Raw genomic sequence first — 24295 nt, 5'->3', positions numbered from 1 at the left:
GTTGGTGTTTTGGGGTTCATGTCCTGATGTGTCTCTGTGTGGGGTTGGTGTTTTGGGGTTCATGTCCTGATGTGTCTCGATATGTGGGGTTGGTGTTTTGGGGTTCATGTCTTGATGTTTCTCTCTGTGTGGGGTTAGTGTTTTGGGGTTCATGTCCTGATGTCTCTCTCTGTGGGGTTGGTGTTTTGGGGTTCATGTCCTGATGTGTCTCTCTGTGTGGGGTTGGTGTTTTGGGGTTCATGTCCTGATGTTTCTCTCTGTGTGGGGTTAGTGTTTTGGGGTTCATGTCCTGATGTCTCGCTCTCAGTGGGGTTGGTGTTTTGGGGTTCATGTCCTGATGTCTCGCTCTAAGTGGGGTTGGTGTTTTGGGGTTCATGTCCTGATGTCTCTCTTGTGTTGGTGTTTTGGGGTTCATGTCCTGATGTGTCTCTGTGTGGGGTTGGTGTTTTGGGGTTCATGTCCTGATGTGTCTCGATATGTGGGGTTGGTGTTTTGGGGTTCATGTCTTGATGTTTCTCTCTGTGTGGGGTTAGTGTTTTGGGGTTCATGTCCTGATGTCTCTCTCTGTGGGGTTGGTGTTTTGGGGTTCATGTCCTGATGTGTCTCTCTGTGTGGGGTTGGTGTTTTGGGGTTCATGTCCTGATGTTTCTCTCTGTGTGGGGTTGGTGTTTTGGGGTTCATGTCCTGATGTCTCGCTCTAAGTGGGGTTGGTGTTTTGGGTTTCATGTCCTGTTGTTTCTCTGTGTGGGGTTGGTGTTTTGGGGTTCATGTCCTGATGTTTCTCTGTGTGGGGTTGGTGTTTTGGGGTTCATGTCCTGATGTCTTTCTCTCTGTGGGGTTGGTGTTTTGGGGTTCATGTCCTGATGTGTCTCTCTGTGTGGGGTTGGTGTTTTGGGGTTCATGTCCTGATGTCTCGCTCTAAGTGGGGTTGGTGTTTTGGGGTTCATGTCCTGATGTGTCTCTCTGTGTGGGGTTGGTGTTTTGGGGTTCATGTCCTGATGTCTCGCTCTAAGTGGGGTTGGTGTTTTGGGTTTCATGTCCTGATGTTTCTCTGTGTGGGGTTGGTGTTTTGGGGTTCATGTCCTGATGTCTCTCTCTGTGTGGGGTTGGTGTTTTGGGGTTCATGTCTTGATGTGTCTCGATGTGTGGGGTTGGTGTTTTGGGGTTCATGTCCAGATGTCTCTCTGTGTGGGGTTGGTGTTTTGGAGTTCATGTCCTGATGTCTCTCTGTGTGGGGTTTGTGTTTTGGGGTTCATATCCTGATGTCTCTCTGTGTGGGGTTGGTGTTTTGGAGTTCATGTCCTGATGTCTCTTTGTGTGGGGTTGGTGTTTTGGGGTTCATGTCCTGATGTCTCTCTGTGTGGGGTTGGTGTTTTGGGGTTCATGTCCTGATGTCTCTCTGCGTGGTGTTGGTGTTTTGGGGTTCATGTCCTGATGTCTCTCTCTGTGTGGGGTTGGTATTTTGGGGTTCATGTCCTGATGTTTCTCTGTGAGGGGTTGGTGCTTTGGGGTTCATGTCCTGATGACTCTCTGCGTGGGGTTGGTGTTTTGGGGTTCATGTCCTGATGACTCTCTGCGTGGGGTTGGTGTTTTGGGGTTCATGTCCTGATGTCTCTCTGTGTGGGGTTGGTGTTTTGGGGTTCATGTCCTGATGTCTCTCTGTGTGGGGTTGGTGTTTTGGGGTTCATGTCCTGATGTCTCTCTGTGTGGGGTTGGTGTTTTGGGCTTCATGTCCTGATGTCTCTCTGTGTGGGGTTGGTGTTTTGGGGTTCATGTCCTGATGTCTCTCTGTGTGGGGTTGGTGTTTTGGGGTTCATGTCCTGATGACTCTCTGCGTGGGGTTGGTGTTTTGGGGTTCATTTCCTGATGTCTCTCTCTGTGTGGGGTTGGTATTTTGGGGTTCATGTCCTGATGTTTCTCTGTGAAGGGTTGGTGCTTTGGGGTTCATGTCCTGATGTCTCTCTCTGTGTGGGGCTGGTGTTTTTGGGTTCATGTCCTGATGTCTCTCTGTGTGGGGTTGGTGTTTTGGGGTTCATGTCCTGATGACTCTCTGCGTGGGGTTGGTGTTTTGGGGTTCATTTCCTGATGTCTCTCTCTGTGTGGGGTTGGTATTTTGGGGTTCATGTCCTGATGTTTCTCTGTGACGGGTTGGTGCTTTGGGGTTCATGTCCTGATGTCTCTCTCTGTGTGGGGCTGGTGTTTTTGGGTTCATGTCCTGATGTCTCTCTGTGTGGGGTTGGTGTTTTGGGGTTTATGTCCTGATGTCTTTTTGTGGGGTTGGTGTTTTGGGGTTCATGTCCTGATGTGTCTCTGTGTGGTGTTGGTGTTTTGGGTTCATATCCTGATGTCTCTCTGTGTGGGGTTGGTGTTTTGGGGTTCATGTCCTGATGTCTCTCTTGTTTTGGTGTTTTGGGGTTCATGTCCTGATGTCTCTCTGTGTGGGGTTGGTGTTTTGGGGTTCATGTCCTGATGTCTCTCTTGTGTTGGTGTTTTGGGGTTCTTATCCTGATGTGTGTCTCTGTGTGGGGTTGGCGTTTTGGGGTTCATGTCCTGATGTCTTTCTCTCTGTGGGGTTGGTGTTTTGGGGTTCATGTCCTGATGTGTCTCTGTGTGGGGTTGGTGTTTTGGGGTTCATGTCCTGATGTTTCTCTATGTGGGGTTGGTGTTTTGGGGTTCATGTCCTGATGTCTCTCTCTCTGTGGGGTTGGTGTTTTGGGGTTCATGTCCTGATGTCTCTCTCTGTGTGGGGCTGGTGTTTTGGTGTTCATGTCCTGATGTCTCTCTGTGTGGGCTTGGTGTTTTGGGGTTCATGTCCTGATGTCTCTCTGTGTGGGCTTGGTGTTTTGGGGTTCATGTCCTGATGTTTCTCTGTGTGGGGTTAGTGTTTTGGGGTTCATGTCTTGATGTCTCTCTCTGTGTGGGGTTAGTGTTTTGGGGTTCATGTCTTGATGTGTCTCGATGTGTGGGGTTGGCGTTTTGGGGTTCATGTCTTGATGTGTCTCGATGTGTGGTGTTGGTGTTTTGGGGTTCATGTCTTGATGTGTCTCGATGTGTGGGGTTGGTGTTTTGGGGTTCATGTCTTGATGTGTCTCGATGTGTGGTGTTGGTGTTTTGGGGTTCATGTCTTGATGTGTCTCGATGTGTGGGGTTGGTGTTTTGGGGTTCATGTCTTGATGTGTCTCGATGTGTGGGGTTGGTGTTTTGGGGTTCATGTCTTGATGTGTCTCGATGTGTGGGGTTGGTGTTTTGGGGTTCATGTCTTGATGTGTCTCGATGTGTGGGGTTGGTGTTTTGGGGTTCATGTCCTGATGTCTCTCTGTGTGGGGTTGGTGTTTTGGGGTTCATGTCCTGATGTCTCTCTGTGTGGGGTTGGTGTTTTGGGGTTTATGTCCTGATGTCTTTTTGTGGGGTTGGTGTTTTGGGGTTCATGTCCTGATGTTTCTCTGTGTGGGGTTGGTGTTTTGGGGTTCATGTCCTGATGTCTCTCTTGTGTTGGTGTTTTGGGGTTCATGTCCTGATGTCTCTCTGTGTGGGGTTGGTGTTTTGGGGTTCATGTCCTGATGTCTCTCTTGTGTTGGTGTTTTGGGGTTCATATCCTGATGTGTGTCTCTGTGTGGGGTTGGCGTTTTGGGGTTCATGTCCTGATGTCTTTCTCTCTGTGGGGTTGGTGTTTTGGGGATCATGTCCTGATGTGTCTCGATGTGTGGGGTTGGTGTTTTGGGGTTCATGTCCTGATGTTTCTCTATGTGGGGTTGGTGTTTTGGGGTTCATGTCCTGATGTGTCTCAATGTGTGGGGTTGGTGTTTTGCGGTTCATGTCCTGATGTGTCTCTGTGTGGGGTTGGTGTTTTGGGGTTCATGTCCTGATGTCTCTCTGTGTGGGGTTGGTGTTTTGGGGTTCATGTCTTGATGTGTCTCGATGTGTGGGGTTGGTGTTTTGGGGTTCATGTCCTGATGTCTCTCTGTGTGGGGTTGGTGTTTTGGGGTTCATGTCCTGATGTGTCTCAATGTGTGGGGTTGGTGTTTTGGGGATCATGTCCTGATGTGTCTCGATGTGTGGGGTTGGTGTTTTGGGGTTCATGTCTTGATGTGTCTCTGTGTGGGGTTGGTGTTTTGGGGTTCATGTCTTGATGTGTCTCTCTGTGTGGGGTTGGTGTTTTGGGGTTCATGTCCTGATGTCTCTCTGTGTGGGGTTGGTGTTTTGGGGTTCATGTCCTCATGTGTCTCTGTGTGGGGTTTGTGTTTTGGGGTTCATGTCCTGATGTGTCTCGATGTGTGGGGTTGGTGTTTTGGGGTTCATGTCCTCATGTGTCTCGATGTGTGGGGTTTGTGTTTTGGGGTTCATGTCTTGATGTGTCTCTCTGTGTGGGGTTGGTGTTTTGGGGTTCATGTCCTCATGTGTCTCGATGTGTGGGGTTGGTGTTTTGGGGTTCATGTCCTGATGTGTCTCGATGTGTGGGGTTGGTGTTTTGGGGTTCATGTCCTGATGTTTCTCTGTGAGGGGTTGGTGTTTTGGGGTTCATGTCCTGATGTGTCTCGATGTGTGGGGTTGGTGTTTTGGGGTTCATGTCCTGATGTGTCTCGATGTGTGGGGTTGGTGTTTTGGGGTTCATGTCTTGATGTGTCTCGATATGTGGGGTTGGTGTTTTGGGGTTCATGTCCTGATGTGTCTCGATGTGTGGGGTTGGTGTTTTGGGGTTCATGTCTTGATGTGTCTCGATATGTGGGGTTGGTGTTTTGGGGTTCATGTCCTGATGTGTCTCGATGTGTGGGGTTGGTGTTTTGGGGTTCATGTCCTGATGTGTCTCTGTGTGGGGTTTGTGTTTTGGGGTTCATGTCCTGATGTCTCTGTGTGGGGTTGATGTTTTGGGGTTCATGTCCTGATGTCTGTCTGTGTGGGGTTTGTGTTTTGGGGTTCATGTCCTGATGTGTCTCTCTGAGTGGGGTTGGTGTTTTGGGGTTCATGTCCTGATCTCTCTCTGTGTGGGGTTGGTGTTTTGGGGTTCATGTCCTGATGTCTCTCTGTGTGGGGTTGGTGTTTTGGGGTTCATGTCCTGATGTCTCTCTGTGTGGGGTTGGTGTTTTGGGGTTCATGTCCTGATGTCTCTCTGTGTGGGGTTGGTGTTTTGGGGTTCATGTCCTGATGACTCTCTGCCTGGGGTTGGTGTTTTGGGGTTCATTTCCTGATGTCTCTCTCTGTGTGGGGTTGGTATTTTGGGGTTCATGTCCTGATGTTTCTCTGTGAAGGGTTGGTGCTTTGGGGTTCATGTCCTGATGTCTCTCTCTGTGTGGGGCTGGTGTTTTTGGGTTCATGTCCTGATGTCTCTCTGTGTGGGGTTGGTGTTTTGGGGTTCATGTCCTGATGTCTCTCTGTGTGGGGTTGGTGTTTTGGGGTTCATGTCCTGATGACTCTCTGCGTGGGGTTGGTGTTTTGGGGTTCATTTCCTGATGTCTCTCTCTGTGTGGGGTTGGTATTTTGGGGTTCATGTCCTGATGTTTCTCTGTGACGGGTTGGTGCTTTGGGGTTCATGTCCTGATGTCTCTCTCTGTGTGGGGCTGGTGTTTTTGGGTTCATGTCCTGATGTCTCTCTGTGTGGGGTTGGTGTTTTGGGGTTTATGTCCTGATGTCTTTTTGTGGGGTTGGTGTTTTGGGGTTCATGTCCTGATGTGTCTCTGTGTGGTGTTGGTGTTTTGGGTTCATATCCTGATGTCTCTCTGTGTGGGGTTGGTGTTTTGGGGTTCATGTCCTGATGTCTCTCTTGTGTTGGTGTTTTGGGGTTCATGTCCTGATGTCTCTCTGTGTGGGGTTGGTGTTTTGGGGTTCATGTCCTGATGTCTCTCTTGTGTTGGTGTTTTGGGGTTCTTATCCTGATGTGTGTCTCTGTGTGGGGTTGGCGTTTTGGGGTTCATGTCCTGATGTCTTTCTCTCTGTGGGGTTGGTGTTTTGGGGTTCATGTCCTGATGTGTCTCTGTGTGGGGTTGGTGTTTTGGGGTTCATGTCCTGATGTTTCTCTATGTGGGGTTGGTGTTTTGGGGTTCATGTCCTGATGTCTCTCTCTCTGTGGGGTTGGTGTTTTGGGGTTCATGTCCTGATGTCTCTCTCTGTGTGGGGCTGGTGTTTTGGTGTTCATGTCCTGATGTCTCTCTGTGTGGGCTTGGTGTTTTGGGGTTCATGTCCTGATGTCTCTCTGTGTGGGCTTGGTGTTTTGGGGTTCATGTCCTGATGTTTCTCTGTGTGGGGTTGGTGTTTTGGGGTTCATGTCCTGATGTCTCTCTCTGTGTGGGGTTAGTGTTTTGGGGTTCATGTCTTGATGTCTCTCTCTGTGTGGGGTTAGTGTTTTGGGGTTCATGTCTTGATGTGTCTCGATGTGTGGGGTTGGCGTTTTGGGGTTCATGTCTTGATGTGTCTCGATGTGTGGTGTTGGTGTTTTGGGGTTCATGTCTTGATGTGTCTCGATGTGTGGGGTTGGTGTTTTGGGGTTCATGTCTTGATGTGTCTCGATGTGTGGTGTTGGTGTTTTGGGGTTCATGTCTTGATGTGTCTCGATGTGTGGGGTTGGTGTTTTGGGGTTCATGTCTTGATGTGTCTCGATGTGTGGGGTTGGTGTTTTGGGGTTCATGTCTTGATGTGTCTCGATGAGTGGGGTTGGTGTTTTGGGGTTCATGTCTTGATGTGTCTCGATGTGTGGGGTTGGCGTTTTGGGGTTCATGTCCTGATGTCTCTCTGTGTGGGGTTGGTGTTTTGGGGTTCATGTCCTGATGTCTCTCTGTGTGGGGTTGGTGTTTTGGGGTTCATGTCCTGATGTCTCTCTGTGTGGGGTTGGTGTTTTGGGGTTCATGTCCTGATGTCTCTCTGTGTGGGGTTGGTGTTTTGGGGTTTATGTCCTGATGTCTTTTTGTGGGGTTGGTGTTTTGGGGTTCATGTCCTGATGTTTCTCTGTGTGGGGTTGGTGTTTTGGGGTTCATGTCCTGATGTCTCTCTTGTGTTGGTGTTTTGGGGTTCATATCCTGATGTGTGTCTCTGTGTGGGGTTGGCGTTTTGGGGTTCATGTCCTGATGTCTTTCTCTCTGTGGGGTTGGTGTTTTGGGGATCATGTCCTGATGTGTCTCGATGTGTGGGGTTGGTGTTTTGGGGTTCATGTCCTGATGTTTCTCTATGTGGGGTTGGTGTTTTGGGGTTCATGTCCTGATGTGTCTCAATGTGTGGGGTTGGTGTTTTGCGGTTCATGTCCTGATGTGTCTCTGTGTGGGGTTGGTGTTTTGGGGTTCATGTCCTGATGTCTCTCTGTGTGGGGTTGGTGTTTTGGGGTTCATGTCCGGATGTGTCTCTCTGTGTGGGGTTGGTGTTTTGGGGTTCATGTCCTGATGTGTCTCTCTGTGTGGGGTTGGTGTTTTGGGGTTCATGTCTTGATGTGTCTCTCTGTGTGGGGTTGGTGTTTTGGGGTTCATGTCTTGATGTGTCTCGATGTGTGGGGTTGGTGTTTTGGGGTTCATGTCCTGATGTCTCTCTGTGTGGGGTTGGTGTTTTGGGGTTCATGTCCTGATGTGTCTCAATGTGTGGGGTTGGTGTTTTGGGGATCATGTCCTGATGTGTCTCTCTGTGTGGGGTTGGTGTTTTGGGGTTCATGTCTTGATGTGTCTCGATGTGTGGGGTTGGTGTTTTGGGGTTCATGTCCTGATGTCTCTCTGTGTGGGGTTGGTGTTTTGGGGTTCATGTCTTGATGTGTCTCGATGTGTGGGGTTGGTGTTTTGGGGTTCATGTCTTGATGTGTCTCGATGTGTGGGGTTGGTGTTTTGGGGTTCATGTCTTGATGTGTCTCGATGTGTGGGGTTGGTGTTTTGGGGTTCATGTCTTGATGTGTCTCTGTGTGGGGTTGGTGTTTTGGGGTTCATGTCTTGATGTGTCTCTCTGTGTGGGGTTGGTGTTTTGGGGTTCATGTCCTGATGTCTCTCTGTGTGGGGTTGGTGTTTTGGGGTTCATGTCCTCATGTGTCTCTGTGTGGGGTTGGTGTTTTGGGGTTCATGTCCTGGTGTGTCTCGATGTGTGGGGTTGGTGTTTTGGGGTTCATGTCCTCATGTGTCTCGATGTGTGGGGTTTGTGTTTTGGGGTTCATGTCTTGATGTGTCTCTCTGTGTGGGGTTGGTGTTTTGGGGTTCATGTCCTCATGTGTCTCGATGTGTGGGGTTGGTGTTTTGGGGTTCATGTCCTGATGTGTCTCGATGTGTGGGGTTGGTGTTTTGGGGTTCATGTCCTGATGTTTCTCTGTGAGGGGTTGGTGTTTTGGGGTTCATGTCCTGATGTGTCTCGATGTGTGGGGTTGGTGTTTTGGGGTTCATGTCCTGATGTGTCTCGATGTGTGGGGTTGGTATTTTGGGGTTCATGTCTTGATGTGTCTCGATATGTGGGGTTGGTGTTTTGGGGTTCATGTCCTGATGTGTCTCGATGTGTGGGGTTGGTGTTTTGGGGTTCATGTCTTGATGTGTCTCGATATGTGGGGTTGGTGTTTTGGGGTTCATGTCCTGATGTGTCTCGATGTGTGGGGTTGGTGTTTTGGGGTTCATGTCCTGATGTGTCTCTGTGTGGGGTTTGTGTTTTGGGGTTCATGTCCTGATGTCTCTGTGTGGGGTTGATGTTTTGGGGTTCATGTCCTGATGTCTGTCTGTGTGGGGTTTGTGTTTTGGGGTTCATGTCCTGATGTGTCTCTCTGAGTGGGGTTGGTGTTTCTGGGTTCATGTCCTGACGTCTCTCTGATTGGGGTTGGTGTTTTGGGGTTCATGTCCTGATGTCTCTCTCTCTGTGGGGTTGGTGTTTTGGGGTTCATGTCCTGATGTCTCTCTCTGTGTGGGGTTGGTGGTTTGAGGTTCATGTCCTGATGTGTCTCTGTGGGGTTGGTGTTTCTGGGTTCATGTCCTGACGTCTCTCTGATTGGGGTTGGTGTTTTGGGGTTCATGTCCTGATGTCTGTCTGTGTGGGGTTCGTGTTTTGGGGTTCATGTCCTGATGTCTCTCTGTGTGGGGTTGGTGTTTTGGGGTTCATGTCCTGATGTCTCTCTGTGTGGGGTTGGTGTTTTGGGGTTCATGTCCTGATGTCTCTCTGTGTGGGGTTGGTGTTTTGGGGTTCATGTCCTGATGTTTCTCTGTGTGGGGTTGGTGTTTTGGGGTTCATGTCCTGATGACTCTCTGCGTGGGGTTGGTGTTTTGGGGTTCATGTCCTGATGTCTCTCTCTGTGTGGGGTTGGTATTTTGGATTCATGTCCTGATGTTTCTCTGTGAGGGGTTGGTGCTTTGGGGTTCATGTCCTGATGTCTCTCTCTGTGTGGGGCTGGTGTTTTTGGGTTCATGTCCTGATGTCTCTCTGTGTGGGGTTGGTGTTTTGGGGTTCATGTCCTGATGTCTCTATGTGTGAGGTTGGTGTTTTGGGGTTTATGTCCTGATGTCTTTTTGTGGGGTTGGTGTTTTGGGGTTCATGTCCTGATGTGTCTCTGTGTGGGGTTGGTGTTTTGGGTTCATATCCTGATGTCTCTCTGTGTGGGGTTGGTGTTTTGGGGTTCATGTCCTGATGTGTCTCTGTGTGGGGTTGGTGTTTTGGCGTTCATGTCCTCATGTGTCTCGATGTGTGGGGTTGGTGTTTTGGGGTTCATGTCCTGATGTCTCTCTCTGTGTGGGGTTGGTATTTTGGGGTTCATGTCCTGATGTTTCTCTGTGAGGGGTTGGTGCTTTGGGGTTCATGTCCTGATGTCTCTCTCTGTGTGGGGCTGGTGTTTTTGGGTTCATGTCCTGATGTCTCTCTGTGTGGGGTTGGTGTTTTGGGGTTCATGTCCTGATGTCTCTCTGTGTGGGGTTGGTGTTTTGGGGTTTATGTCCTGATGTCTTTTTGTGGGGTTGGTGTTTTGGGGTTCATGTCCTGATGTGTCTCTGTGTGGGGTTGTTGTTTTGGGTTCATATCCTGATGTCTCTCTGTGTGGGGTTGGTGTTTTGGGGTTCATGTCCTGATGTGTCTCTGTGTGGGGTTGGTGTTTTGGGGTTCATGTCCTCATGTGTCTCGATGTGTGGGGTTGGTGTTTTGGGGTTCATGTCTTGATGTGTCTCTCTGTGTGGGGTTGGTGTTTTGGGGTTCATGTCTTGATGTGTCTCGATGTGTGGGGTTGGTGTTTTGGGGTTCATGTCCTGATGTCTCTCTGTGTGGGGTTGGTGTTTTGGGGTTCATGTCCTGATGTGTCTCAATGTGTGGGGTTGGTGTTTTGGGGATCATGTCCTGATGTGTCTCTCTGTGTGGGGTTGGTGTTTTGGGGTTCATGTCTTGATGTGTCTCGATGTGTGGGGTTGGTGTTTTGGGGTTCATGTCCTGATGTCTCTCTGTGTGGGGTTGGTGTTTTGGGGTTCATGTCTTGATGTGTCTCGATGTGTGGGTTTGGTGTTTTGGGGTTCATGTCTTGATGTGTCTCTCTGTGTGGGGTTGGTGTTTTGGGGTTCATGTCCTGATGTCTCTCGATGTGTGGGGTTGGTGTTTTGGGGTTCATGTCCTCATGTGTCTCTGTGTGGGGTTTGTGTTTTGGGGTTCATGTCCTGATGTGTCTCGATGTGTGGGGTTGGTGTTTTGGGGTTCATGTCCTCATGTGTCTCTCTGTGTGGGGTTGGTGTTTTGGGGTTCATGTCCTGATGTCTCTCTGTGTGGGGTTGGTGTTTTGGGGTTCATGTCCTGATGTCTCTCTGTGTGGGTTTGGTGTTTTGGGGTTCATGTCCTGATGACTCTCTGCGTGGGGTTGGTGTTTTGGGGTTCATGTCCTGATGTCTCTCTCTGTGTGGGGTTGGTATTTTGGATTCATGTCCTGATGTTTCTCTGTGAGGGGTTGGTGCTTTGGGGTTCATGTCCTGATGTCTCTCTCTGGGTGGGGCTGGTGTTTTTGGGTTCATGTCCTGATGTCTCTCTGTGTGGTGTTGGTGTTTTGGGGTTCATGTCCTGATGTCTCTCTGTGTGGGGTTGGTGTTTTGGGGTTTATGTCCTGATGTCTCTTTGTGGGGTTGGTGTTTTGGGGTTCATGTCCTGATGTGTCTCTGTGTGGGGTTGGTGTTTTGGGTTCATATCCTGATGTCTCTCTGTGTGGGGTTGGTGTTTTGGGGTTCATGTCCTGATGTGTGTCTGTGTGGGGTTGGTGTTTTGGGGTTCATGTCCTCATGTGTCTCGATGTGTGGGGTTGGTGTTTTGGGGTTCATGTCCTGATGTTTCTCTCTGTGTGGGGTTGGTATTTTGGGGTTCATGTCCTGATGTTTCTCTGTGAGGGGTTGGTGCTTTGGGGTTCATGTCCTGATGTCTCTCTCTGTGTGGGGCTGGTGTTTTTGGGTTCATGTCCTGATGTCTCTCTGTGTGGGGTTGGTGTTTTGGGGTTCATGTCCTGATGTCTCTCTGTGTGGGGTTGGTGTTTTGGGGTTTATGTCCTGATGTCTTTTTGTGGGGTTGGTGTTTTGGGGTTCATGTCCTGATGTGTCTCTGTGTGGGGTTGGTGTTTTGGGTTCATATCCTGATGTCTCTCTGTGTGGGGTTGGTGTTTTGGGGTTCATGTCCTGATGTGTCTCTGTGTGGGGTTGGTGTTTTGGGGTTCATGTCCTCATGTGTCTCGATGTGTGGGGTTGGTGTTTTGGGGTTCATGTCTTGATGTGTCTCTCTGTGTGGGGTTGGTGTTTTGGGGTTCATGTCTTGATGTGTCTCGATGTGTGGGGTTGGTGTTTTGGGGTTCATGTCCTGATGTCTCTCTGTGTGGGGTTGGTGTTTTGGGGTTCATGTCCTGATGTGTCTCAATGTGTGGGGTTGGTGTTTTGGGGATCATGTCCTGATGTGTCTCTCTGTGTGGGGTTGGTGTTTTGGGGTTCATGTCTTGATGTGTCTCGATGTGTGGGGTTGGTGTTTTGGGGTTCATGTCCTGATGTTTCTCTATGTGGGGTTGGTGTTTTGGGGTTCATGTCCTGATGATGTCTCAATGTGTGGGGTTGGTGTTTTGCGGTTCATGTCCTGATGTGTCTCTGTGTGGGGTTGGTGTTTTGGGGTTCATGTCCTGATGTCTCTCTGTGTGGGGTTGGTGTTTTGGGGTTCATGTCCGGATGTGTCTCTCTGTGTGGGGTTGGTGTTTTGGGGTTCATGTCCTGATCTGTCTCTCTGTGTGGGGTTGGTGTTTTGGGGTTCATGTCTTGATGTGTCTCTCTGTGTGGGGTTGGTGTTTTGGGGTTCATGTCTTGATGTGTCTCGATGTGTGGGGTTGGTGTTTTGGGGTTCATGTCCTGATGTCTCTCTGTATGGGGTTGGTGTTTTGGGGTTCATGTCCTGATGTGTCTCAATGTGTGGGGTTGGTGTTTTGGGGATCATGTCCTGATGTGTCTCTCTGTGTGGGGTTGGTGTTTTGGGGTTCATGTCTTGATGTGTCTCGATGTGTGGGGTTGGTGTTTTGGGGTTCATGTCCTGATGTCTCTCTGTGTGGGGTTGGTGTTTTGGGGTTCATGTCTTGATGTGTCTCGATGTGTGGGGTTGGTGTTTTGGGGTTCATGTCTTGATGTGTCTCGATGTGTGGGGTTGGTGTTTTGGGGTTCATGTCTTGATGTGTCTCGATGTGTGGGGTTGGTGTTTTGGGGTTCATGTCTTGATGTGTCTCTGTGTGGGGTTGGTGTTTTGGGGTTCATGTCTTGATGTGTCTCTCTGTGTGGGGTTGGTGTTTTGGGGTTCATGTCCTGATGTCTCTCTGTGTGGGGTTGGTGTTATGGGGTTCATGTCCTCATGTGTCTCTGTGTGGGGTTTGTGTTTTGGGGTTCATGTCCTGATGTGTCTCGATGTGTGGGGTTGGTGTTTTGGGGTTCATGTCCTCATGTGTCTCGATGTGTGGGGTTTGTGTTTTGGGGTTCATGTCTTGATGTGTCTCTCTGTGTGGGGTTGGTGTTTTGGGGTTCATGTCCTCATGTGTCTCGATGTGTGGGGTTGGTGTTTTGGGGTTCATGTCCTGATGTGTCTCGATGTGTGGGGTTGGTGTTTTGGGGTTCATGTCCTGATGTTTCTCTGTGAGGGGTTGGTGTTTTGGGGTTCATGTCCTGATGTGTCTCGATGTGTGGGGTTGGTGTTTTGGGGTTCATGTCCTGATGTGTCTCGATGTGTGGGGTTGGTGTTTTGGGGTTCATGTCTTGATGTGTCTCGATATGTGGGGTTGGTGTTTTGGGGTTCATGTCCTGATGTGTCTCGATGTGTGGGGTTGGTGTTTTGGGGTTCATGTCCTGATGTGTCTCTGTGTGGGGTTTGTGTTTTGGGGTTCATGTCCTGATGTCTCTGTGTGGGGTTGATGTTTTGGGGTTCATGTCCTGATGTCTCTGTGTGGGGTTGATGTTTTGGGGTTCATGTCCTGATGTCTGTCTGTGTGGGGTTTGTGTTTTGGGGTTCATGTCCTGATGTGTCTCTCTGAGTGGGGTTGGTGTTTCTGGGTTCATGTCCTGACGTCTCTCTGATTGGGGTTGGTGTTTTGGTGTTCATGTCCTGATGTCTCTCTCTGTGTGGGGTTGGTGTTTTGGGGTTCATGTCCTGATGTCTCTCTCTGTGTGGGGTTGGTGGTTTGAGGTTCATGTCCTGATGTGTCTCTGTGGGGTTGGTGTTTCTGGGTTCATGTCCTGACGTCTCTCTGATTGGGGTTGGTGTTTTGGGGTTCATGTCCTGATGTCTGTCTGTGTGGGGTTCGTGTTTTGGGGTTCATGTCCTGATGTCTCTCTGTGTGGGGTTGGTGTTTTGGGGTTCATGTCCTGATGTCTCTCTGTGTGGGGTTGGTGTTTTGGGGTTCATGTCCTGATGTCTCTCTGTGTGGGGTTGGTGTTTTGGGGTTCATGTCCTGATGTCTCTCTGTGTGGGGTTGGTGTTTTGGGGTTCATGTCCTGATGACTCTCTGCGTGGGGTTGGTGTTTTGGGGTTCATGTCCTGATGTCTCTCTCTGTGTGGGGTTGGTATTTTGGATTCATGTCCTGATGTTTCTCTGTGAGGGGTTGGTGCTTTGGGGTTCATGTCCTGATGTCTCTCTCTGTGTGGGGCTGGTGTTTTTGGGTTCATGTCCTGATGTCTCTCTGTGTGGGGTTGGTGTTTTGGGGTTCATGTCCTGATGTCTCTCTGTGTGGGGTTGGTGTTTTGGGGTTTATGTCCTGATGTCTTTTTGTGGGGTTGGTGTTTTGGGGTTCATGTCCTGATGTGTCTCTGTGTGGGGTTGGTGTTTTGGCGTTCATGTCCTCATGTGTCTCGATGTGTGGGGTTGGTGTTTTGGGGTTCATGTCCTGATGTCTCTCTCTGTGTGGGGTTGGTATTTTGGGGTTCATGTCCTGATGTTTCTCTGTGAGGGGTTGGTGCTTTGGGGTTCATGTCCTGATGTCTCTCTCTGTGTGGGGCTGGTGTTTTTGGGTTCATGTCCTGATGTCTCTCTGTGTGGGGTTGGTGTTTTGGGGTTCATGTCCTGATGTCTCTCTGTGTGGGGTTGGTGTTTTGGGGTTTATGTCCTGATGTCTTTTTGTGGGGTTGGTGTTTTGGGGTTCATGTCCTGATGTGTCTCTGTGTGGGGTTGTTGTTTTGGGTTCATATCCTGATGTCTCTCTGTGTGGGGTTGGTGTTTTGGGGTTCATGTCCTGATGTGTCTCTGTGTGGGGTTGGTGTTTTGGGGTTCATGTCCTCATGTGTCTCGATGTGTGGGGTTGGTGTTTTGGGGTTCATGTCTTGATGTGTCTCTCTGTGTGGGGTTGGTGTTTTGGGGTTCATGTCTTGATGTGTCTCGATGTGTGGGGTTGGTGTTTTGGGGTTCATGTCCTGATGTCTCTCTGTGTGGGGTTGGTGTTTTGGGGTTCATGTCCTGATGTGTCTCAATGTGTGGGGTTGGTGTTTTGGGGTTCATGTCTTGATGTGTCTCTCTGTGTGGGGTTGGTGTTTTGGGGTTCATGTCCTGATGTCTCTCGATGTGTGGGGTTGGTGTTTTGGGGTTCATGTCCTCATGTGTCTCTGTGTGGGGTTTGTGTTTTGGGGTTCATGTCCTGATGTGTCTCGATGTGTGGGGTTGGTGTTTTGGGGTTCATGTCCTCATGTGTCTCTCTGTGTGGGGTTGGTGTTTTGGGGTTCATGTCCTGATGTCTCTCTGTGTGGGGTTGGTGTTTTGGGGTTCATGTCCTGATGTCTCTCTGTGTGGGGTTGGTGTTTTGGGGTTCATGTCCTGATGACTCTCTGCGTGGGGTTGGTGTTTTGGGGTTCATGTCCTGATGTCTCTCTCTGGGTGGGGTTGGTATTTTGGATTCATGTCCTGATGTTTCTCTGTGAGGGGTTGGTGCTTTGGGGTTCATGTCCTGATGTCTCTCTCTGTGTGGGGCTGGTGTTTTTGGGTTCATGTCCTGATGTCTCTCTGTGTGGGGTTGGTGTTTTGGGGTTCATGTCCTGATGTCTCTCTGTGTGGGGTTGGTGTTTTGGGGTTTATGTCCTGATGTCTTTTTGTGGGGTTGGTGTTTTGGGGTTCATGTCCTGATGTGTCTCTGTGTGGGGTTGGTGTTTTGGGTTCATATCCTGATGTCTCTCTGTGTGGGGTTGGTGTTTTGGGGTTCATGTCCTGATGTGTCTCTGTGTGGGGTTGGTGTTTTGGGGTTCATGTCCTCATGTGTGTCGATGTGTGGGGTTGGTGTTTTGGGGTTCATGTCCTGATGTTTCTCTCTGTGTGGGGTTGGTATTTTGGGGTTCATGTCCTGATGTTTCTCTGTGAGGGGTTGGTGCTTTGGGGTTCATGTCCTGATGTCTCTCTCTGTGTGGGGCTGGTGTTTTTGGGTTCATGTCCTGATGTCTCTCTGTGTGGGGTTGGTGTTTTGGGGTTCATGTCCTGATGTCTCTCTGTGTGGGGTTGGTGTTTTGGGGTTCATGTCCTGATGTCTTTTTGTGGGGTTGGTGTTTTGCGGTTCATGTCCTGATGTGTCTCTGTGTGGGGTTGGTGTTTTGGGGTTCATGTCCTGATGTCTCTCTGTGTGGGGTTGGTGTTTTGGGGTTCATGTCCGGATGTGTCTCTCTGTGTGGGGTTGGTGTTTTGGGGTTCATGTCCTGATCTGTCTCTCTGTGTGGGGTTGGTGTTTTGGGGTTCATGTCTTGATGTGTCTCTCTGTGTGGGGTTGGTGTTTTGGGGTTCATGTCTTGATGTGTCTCGATGTGTGGGGTTGGTGTTTTGGGGTTCATGTCCTGATGTCTCTCTGTATGGGGTTGGTGTTTTGGGGTTCATGTCCTGATGTGTCTCTGTGTGGGGTTGGTGTTTTGGGGATCATGTCCTGATGTGTCTCTCTGTGTGGGGTTGGTGTTTTGGGGTTCATGTCTTGATGTGTCTCGATGTGTGGGGTTGGTGTTTTGGGGTTCATGTCCTGATGTCTCTCTGTGTGGGGTTGGTGTTTTGGGGTTCATGTCTTGATGTGTCTCGATGTGTGGGGTTGGTGTTTTGGGGTTCATGTCTTGATGTGTCTCGATGTGTGGGGTTGGTGTTTTGGGGTTCATGTCTTGATGTGTCTCGATGTGTGGGGTTGGTGTTTTGGGGTTCATGTCTTGATGTGTCTCTGTGTGGGGTTGGTGTTTTGGGGTTCATGTCTTGATGTGTCTCTCTGTGTGGGGTTGGTGTTTTGGGGTTCATGTCCTGATGTCTCTCTGTGTGGGGTTGGTGTTATGGGGTTCATGTCCTCATGTGTCTCTGTGTGGGGTTTGTGTTTTGGGGTTCATGTCCTGATGTGTCTCGATGTGTGGGGTTGGTGTTTTGGGGTTCATGTCCTCATGTGTCTCGATGTGTGGGGTTTGTGTTTTGGGGTTCATGTCTTGATGTGTCTCTCTGTGTGGGGTTGGTGTTTTGGGGTTCATGTCCTCATGTGTCTCGATGTGTGGGGTTGGTGTTTTGGGGTTCATGTCCTGATGTGTCTCGATGTGTGGGGTTGGTGTTTTGGGGTTCATGTCCTGATGTTTCTCTGTGAGGGGTTGGTGTTTTGGGGTTCATGTCCTGATGTGTCTCGATGTGTGGGGTTGGTGTTTTGGGGTTCATGTCCTGATGTGTCTCGATGTGTGGGGTTGGTGTTTTGGGGTTCATGTCTTGATGTGTCTCGATATGTGGGGTTGGTGTTTTGGGGTTCATGTCCTGATGTGTCTCGATGTGTGGGGTTGGTGTTTTGGGGTTCATGTCCTGATGTGTCTCTGTGTGGGGTTTGTGTTTTGGGGTTCATGTCCTGATGTCTCTGTGTGGGGTTGATGTTTTGGGGTTCATGTCCTGATGTCTGTCTGTGTGGGGTTTGTGTTTTGGGGTTCATGTCCTGATGTGTCTCTCTGAGTGGGGTTGGTGTTTCTGGGTTCATGTCCTGACGTCTCTCTGATTGGGGTTGGTGTTTTGGTGTTCATGTCCTGATGTCTCTCTCTGTGTGGGGTTGGTGTTTTGGGGTTCATGTCCTGATGTCTCTCTCTGTGTGGGGTTGGTGGTTTGAGGTTCATGTCCTGATGTGTCTCTGTGGGGTTGGTGTTTCTGGGTTCATGTCCTGATGTCTCTCTGTGTGGGGTTGGTGTTATGGGGTTCATGTCCTCATGTGTCTCTGTGTGGGGTTGGTGTTTTGGGGTTCATGTCCTCATGTGTCTCGATGTGTGGGGTTGGTGTTTTGGGGTTCATGTCTTGATGTGTCTCTCTGTGTGGGGTTGGTGTTTTGGGGTTCATGTCTTGATGTGTCTCGATGTGTGGGGTTGGTGTTTTGGGGTTCATGTCCTGATGTCTCTCTGTGTGGGGTTGGTGTTTTGGGGTTCATGTCCTGATGTGTCTCAATGTGTGGGGTTGGTGTTTTGGGGATCATGTCCTGATGTGTCTCTCTGTGTGGGGTTGGTGTTTTGGGGTTCATGTCTTGATGTGTCTCGATGTGTGGGGTTGGTGTTTTGGGGTTCATGTCCTGATGTCTCTCTGTGTGGGGTTGGTGTTTTGGGGTTCATGGCTTGATGTGTCTCGATGTGTGGGGTTGGTGTTTTGGGGTTCATGTCTTGATGTGTCTCGATGTGTGGGGTTGGTGTTTTGGGGTTCATGTCTTGATGTGTCTCGATGTGTGGGGTTGGTGTTTTGGGGTTCATGTCTTGATGTGTCTCTGTGTGGGGTTGGTGTTTTGGGGTTCATGTCTTGATGTGTCTCTCTGTGTGGGGTTGGTGTTTTGGGGTTCATGTCCTGATGTCTCTCTGTGTGGGGTTGGTGTTTTGGGGTTCATGTCCTCATGTGTCTCTGTGTGGGGTTTGTGTTTTGGGGTTCATGTCCTGATGTGTCTCGATGTGTGGGGTTGGTGTTTTGGGGTTCATGTCCTCATGTGTCTCGATGTGTGGGGTTTGTGTTTTGGGGTTCATGTCTTGATGTGTCTCTCTGTGTGGGGTTGGTGTTTTGGGGTTCATGTCCTCATGTGTCTCGATGTGTGGGGTTGGTGTTTTGGGGTTCTTGTCCTGATGTTTCTCTGTGAGGGGTTGGTGTTTTGGGGTTCATGTCCTGATGTGTCTCGATGTGTGGGGTTGGTGTTTTGGGGTTCATGTCCTGATGTGTCTCGATGTGTGGGGTTGGTGTTTTGGGGTTCATGTCTTGATGTGTCTCGATATGTGGGGTTGGTCTTTTGGGGTTCATGTCCTGATGTGTCTCGATGTGTGGGGTTGGTGTTTTGGGTTCATGTCCTGATGTGTCTCTGTGTGGGGTTTGTGTTTTGGGGTTCATGTCCTGATGTCTCTGTGTGGGGTTGATGTTTTGGGGTTCATGTCCTGATGTCTGTCTGTGTGGGGTTTGTGTTTTGGGGTTCATGTCCTGATGTGTCTCTCTGAGTGGGGTTGGTGTTTCTGGGTTCATGTCCTGACGTCTCTCTGATTGGGGTTGGTGTTTTGGTGTTCATGTCCTGATGTCTCTCTCTGTGTGGGGTTGGTGTTTTGGGGTTCATGTCCTGATGTCTCTCTCTGTGTGGGGTTGGTGGTTTGAGGTTCATGTCCTGATGTGTCTCTGTGGGGTTGGTGTTTCTGGGTTCATGTCCTGACGTCTGTCTGTGTGGGGTTCGTGTTTTGGGGTTCATGTCCTGATGTCTCTCTGTGTGGGTTTGGTGTTTTGGGGTTCATGTCCTGATGTCTCTCTGTGTGGGGTTGGTGTTTTGGGGTTCATGTCCTGATGTCTCTCTGTGTGGGGTTGGTGTTTTGGGGTTCATGTCCTGATGTCTCTCTGTGTGGGGTTGGTGTTTTGGGGTTCATGTCCTGATGACTCTCTGCGTGGGGTTGGTGTTTTGGGGTTCATGTCCTGATGTCTCTCTCTGTGTGGGGTTGGTATTTTGGGGTTCATGTCCTGATGTTTCTCTGTGAGGGGTTGGTGCTTTGGGGTTCATGTCCTGATGTCTCTCTCTGTGTGGGGCTGGTGTTTTTGGGTTCATGTCCTGATGTCTCTCTGTGTGGGGTTGGTGTTTTGGGGTTCATGTCCTGATGTCTCTCTGTGTGGGGTTGGTGTTTTGGGGTTTATGTCCTGATGTCTTTTTGTGGGGTTGGTGTTTTGGGGTTCATGTCCTGATGTGTCTCTGTGTGGGGTTGGTGTTTTGGGGTTCATGTCCTGATGTGTCTCTGTGTGGGGTTGGTGTTTTGGGGTTCATGTCCTCATGTGTCTCGATGTGTGGGGTTTGTGTTTTGGGGTTCATGTCCTGATGTGTCTCGATGTGTGGGGTTGGTGTTTTGGGGTTCATGTCCTGATGTTTCTCTGTGAGGGGTTGGTGTTTTGGGGTTCATGTCCTGATGTGTCTCGATGTGTGGGGTTGGTGTTTTGGGGTTCATGTCCTGATGTGTCTCGATGTGTGGGGTTGGTGTTTTGGGGTTCATGTCTTGATGTGTCTCGATATGTGGGGTTGGTCTTTTGGGGTTCATGTCCTGATGTGTCTCGATGTGTGGGGTTGGTGTTTTGGGGTTCATGTCCTGATGTGTCTCTGTGTGGGGTTTGTGTTTTGGGGTTCATGTCCTGATGTCTCTGTGTGGGGTTGATGTTTTGGGGTTCATGTCCTGATGTCTGTCTGTGTGGGGTTTGTGTTTTGGGGTTCATGTCCTGATGTGTCTCTCTGAGTGGGGTTGGTGTTTCTGGGTTCATGTCCTGACGTCTCTCTGATTGGGGTTGGTGTTTTGGGGTTCATGTCCTGATGTCTCTCTCTGTGTGGGGTTGGTGTTTCTGGGTTCATGTCCTGACGTCTCTCTGATTGGGGTTGGTGTTTTGGGGTTCATGTCCTGATGTCTGTCTGTGTGGGGTTGGTGTTTTGGGGTTCATGTCCTGATGTCTGTCTGTGTGGGGTTGGTGTTTTGGGGTTCATGTCCTGATGTCTCTGTGTGGGGTTGGTGTTTGTGGGTTCATGTCCTGATGTCTGTCTGTTTGGGGTTGATGTCCTGATGTTTCTCTGTGAGGGGTTGGTGTTTTGGGGTTCATGTCCTGATGTTTCTCTGTGTGGGGTTGGTGTTTTGGGGTTCATGTCCTGATGTCTCTCTCTGTGTGGGGTTGGTGTTTTGGGGTTCATGTCCTGATGTTTCTCTGTGAGGGGTTGGTGTTTTGGGGTTCATGTCCTGATGTCTCTCTCTGTGTGGGGCTGGTGTTTTTGGGTTCATGTCCTGATGTCTCTCTGTGTGGGGTTGGTGTTTTGGGGTTCATGTCCTGATGTCTCTCTGTGTGGGGTTGGTGTTTTGGGGTTTATGTCCTGATGTCTTTTTGTGGGGTTGGTGTTTTGGGGTTCATGTCCTGATGTGTCTCTGTGTGGGGTTGGTGTTTTGGGTTCATATCCTGATGTCTCTCTGTGTGGGGTTGGTGTTTTGGGGTTCATGTCCTGATGTGTCTCTGTGTGGGGTTGGTGTTTTGGGGTTCATGTCCTCATGTGTCTCGATGTGTGGGGTTGGTGTTTTGGGGTTCATGTCTTGATGTGTCTCTCTGTGTGGGGTTGGTGTTTTGGGGTTCATGTCTTGATGTGTCTCGATGTGTGGGGTTGGTGTTTTGGGGTTCATGTCCTGATGTCTCTCTGTGTGGGGTTGGTGTTTTGGGGTTCATGTCCTGATGTGTCTCAATGTGTGGGGTTGGTGTTTTGGGGATCATGTCCTGATGTGTCTCTCTGTGTGGGGTTGGTGTTTTGGGGTTCATGTCTTGATGTGTCTCGATGTGTGGGGTTGGTGTTTTGGGGTTCATGTCCTGATGTCTCTCTGTGTGGGGTTGGTGTTTTGGGGTTCATGTCTTGATGTGTCTCGATGTGTGGGGTTGGTGTTTTGGGGTTCATGTCTTGATGTGTCTCGATGTGTGGGGTTGGTGTTTTGGGGTTCATGTCTTGATGTGTCTCGATGTGTGGGGTTGGTGTTTTGGGGTTCATGTCTTGATGTGTCTCTGTGTGGGGTTGGTGTTTTGGGGTTCATGTCTTGATGTGTCTCTCTGTGTGGGGTTGGTGTTTTGGGGTTCATGTCCTGATGTCTCTCTGTGTGGGGTTGGTGTTTTGGGGTTCATGTCCTCATGTGTCTCTGTGTGGGGTTTGTGTTTTGGGGTTCATGTCCTGATGTGTCTCGTTGTGTGGGGTTGGTGTTTTGGGGTTCATGTCTTGATGTGTCTCTCTGTGTGGGGTTGGTGTTTTGGGGTTCATGTCCTCATGTGTCTCGATGTGTGGGGTTGGTGTTTTGGGGTTCTTGTCCTGATGTTTCTCTGTGAGGGGTTGGTGTTTTGGGGTTCATGTCCTGATGTGTCTCGATGTGTGGGGTTGGTGTTTTGGGGTTCATGTCCTGATGTGTCTCGATGTGTGGGGTTGGTGTTTTGGGGTTCATGTCTTGATGTGTCTCGATATGTGGGGTTGGTGTTTTGGGGTTCATGTCCTGATGTGTCTCGATGTGTGGGGTTGGTGTTTTGGGGTTCATGTCCTGATGTGTCTCTGTGTGGGGTTTGTGTTTTGGGGTTCATGTCCTGATGTCTCTGTGTGGGGTTGATGTTTTGGGGTTCATGTCCTGATGTCTTTCTGTGTGGGGTTTGTGTTTTGGGGTTCATGTCCTGATGTGTCTCTCTGAGTGGGGTTGGTGTTTCTGGGTTCATGTCCTGACGTCTCTCTGATTGGGGTTGGTGTTTTGGTGTTCATGTCCTGATGTCTCTCTCTGTGTGGGGTTGGTGTTTTGGGGTTCATGTCCTGATGTCTCTCTCTGTGTGGGGTTGGTGGTTTGAGGTTCATGTCCTGATGTGTCTCTGTGGGGTTGGTGTTTCTGGGTTCATGTCCTGACGTCTGTCTGTGTGGGGTTCGTGTTTTGGGGTTCATGTCCTGATGTCTCTCTGTGTGGGTTTGGTGTTTTGGGGTTCATGTCCTGATGTCTCTCTGTGTGGGGTTGGTGTTTTGGGGTTCATGTCCTGATGTCTCTCTGTGTGGGGTTGGTGTTTTGGGGTTCATGTCCTGATGTCTCTCTGTGTGGGGTTGGTGTTTTGGGGTTCATGTCCTGATGACTCTCTGCGTGGGGTTGGTGTTTTGGGGTTCATGTCCTGATGTCTCTCTCTGTGTGGGGTTGGTATTTTGGGGTTCATGTCCTGATGTTTCTCTGTGAGGGGTTGGTGCTTTGGGGTTCATGTCCTGATGTCTCTCTCTGTGTGGGGCTGGTGTTTTTGGGTTCATGTCCTGATGTCTCTCTGTGTGGGGTTGGTGTTTTGGGGTTTATGTCCTGATGTCTCTCTGTGTGGGGTTGGTGTTTTGGGGTTTATGTCCTGATGTCTTTTTGTGGGGTTGTTGTTTTGGGGTTTATGTCCTGATGTCTCTCTGTGTGGGGTTGGTGTTTTGGGGTTTATGTCCTGATGTCTTTTTGTGGGGTTGGTGTTTTGGGGTTCATGTCCTGATGTGTCTCTGTGTGGGGTTGGTGTTTTGGGGTTCATGTCCTGATGTGTCTCTGTGTGGGGTTGGTGTTTTGGGGTTCATGTCCTCATGTGTCTCGATGTGTGGGGTTTGTGTTTTGGGGTTCATGTCCTGATGTGTCTCGATGTGTGGGGTTGGTGTTTTGGGGTTCATGTCCTGATGTTTCTCTGTGAGGGGTTGGTGTTTTGGGGTTCATGTCCTGATGTGTCTCGATGTGTGGGGTTGGTGTTTTGGGGTTCATGTCCTGATGTGTCTCGATGTGTGGGGTTGGTGTTTTGGGGTTCATGTCTTGATGTGTCTCGATATGTGGGGTTGGTGTTTTGGGGTTCATGTCCTGATGTGTCTCGATGTGTGGGGTTGGTGTTTTGGGGTTCATGTCCTGATGTGTCTCTGTGTGGGGTTTGTGTTTTGGGGTTCATGTCCTGATGTCTCTGTGTGGGGTTGATGTTTTGGGGTTCATGTCCTGATGTCTGTCTGTGTGGGGTTTGTGTTTTGGGGTTCATGTCCTGATGTGTCTCTCTGAGTGGGGTTGGTGTTTCTGGGTTCATGTCCTGACGTCTCTCTGATTGGGGTTGGTGTTTTGGGGTTCATGTCCTGATGTCTCTCTCTGTGTGGGGTTGGTGTTTCTGGGTTCATGTCCTGACGTCTCTCTGATTGGGGTTGGTGTTTTGGGGTTCATGTCCTGATGTCTGTCTGTGTGGGGTTGGTGTTTTGGGGTTCATGTCCTGATGTCTGTCTGTGTGGGGTTGGTGTTTTGGGGTTCATGTCCTGATGTCTCTGTGTGGGGTTGGTGTTTGTGGGTTCATGTCCTGATGTCTGTCTGTTTGGGGTTGATGTCCTGATGTTTCTCTGTGAGGGGTTGGTGTTTTGGGGTTCATGTCCTGATGTTTCTCTGTGTGGGGTTGGTGTTTTGGGGTTCATGTCCTGATGTCTCTCTCTGTGTGGGGTTGGTATTTTGGGGTTCATGTCCTGATGTTTCTCTGTGAGGGGTTGGTTTTTTGGGGTTCATGTCCTGATGTGTCTCGATATGTGGGGTTGGTGTTTTGGGGTTCATGTCCTGATGTTTCTCTGTGAGGGGTTTGTGTTTTGGGGTTCATGTCCTGATGTGTCTCTGTGGGGTTGGTGGTTTGAGGTTCATGTCCCGATTTCTCTCTCTGTGTGGGGTTGGTGTTTTGGGGTTCATGTCCTGAATGCTCTCTCTGTGTGGGGTTGGTGGTTTGAGGTTCATGTCCCGATTTCTCTCTCTGTGTGGGGTTGGTGGTTTGGGGTTCATGTCCCGATTTCTCTCTCTGTGTGGGGTTGGTGTTTTGGGGTTCATGTCCTGATGTCTCTCTCTGTGTGGGGTTGGTGGTTTGAGGTTCGTGTCCCGATTTCTCTCTCTGTGTGGGGTTGGTGTTTTGGGGTTCATGTCCTGATGTCTCTCTCTG

The 24295-nt window shown here is 49.8% G+C and overlaps 1 protein-coding gene across 2 annotated transcripts in view; it reads left to right on the top strand.

Annotated features, from left to right (window-relative positions):
• Positions 1 to 24295, top strand: part of LOC137346252 (class I histocompatibility antigen, F10 alpha chain-like) — a 101387-nt gene that overhangs the window by 42606 nt on the left and 34486 nt on the right. The window lies entirely within an intron of this gene.

This window comes from Heterodontus francisci, chromosome 29, assembly GCF_036365525.1.
Source record: "Heterodontus francisci isolate sHetFra1 chromosome 29, sHetFra1.hap1, whole genome shotgun sequence".
Lineage (NCBI taxonomy): Eukaryota > Metazoa > Chordata > Chondrichthyes > Heterodontiformes > Heterodontidae > Heterodontus > Heterodontus francisci.
This window is presented reverse-complemented; position numbering and strand designations above follow the sequence as displayed.